Consider the following 342-nt stretch of genomic DNA (forward strand, 5'->3'; position numbering starts at 1 on the left):
TCTATGAGCCTCAAGCACACTTAGCAAAGACAAGAGAACCAGATAAGAGAACCAGACAAGAGAACCAGACAAGAGAACCAAAAAAAGGGGAAGATGTGAAGGCACTGATGCTCTGTCTGCAGACGGACACACAGGTGGAGTCACAGGTGGAGTCACAGGTGGGTAAGAATTGTCCTGCCAAGTTGTGTGTGTGCCCATGCATCACCTGTCTGAGTCCTCCTCCAACATCTGGACCTTCTCCCACAGACGTGAGGAGAAAAATGGATGAGACCACACTGCCCCCTCCTGGATGTTTGCAGCCTCACACCACAAACTAAGCAGTTGTTGTTGTTGCTGAACCTG

The sequence above is a fragment of the Nerophis lumbriciformis genome, linkage group LG38, assembly GCF_033978685.3.
Source record: "Nerophis lumbriciformis linkage group LG38, RoL_Nlum_v2.1, whole genome shotgun sequence".
Taxonomy (NCBI): domain Eukaryota; kingdom Metazoa; phylum Chordata; class Actinopteri; order Syngnathiformes; family Syngnathidae; genus Nerophis; species Nerophis lumbriciformis.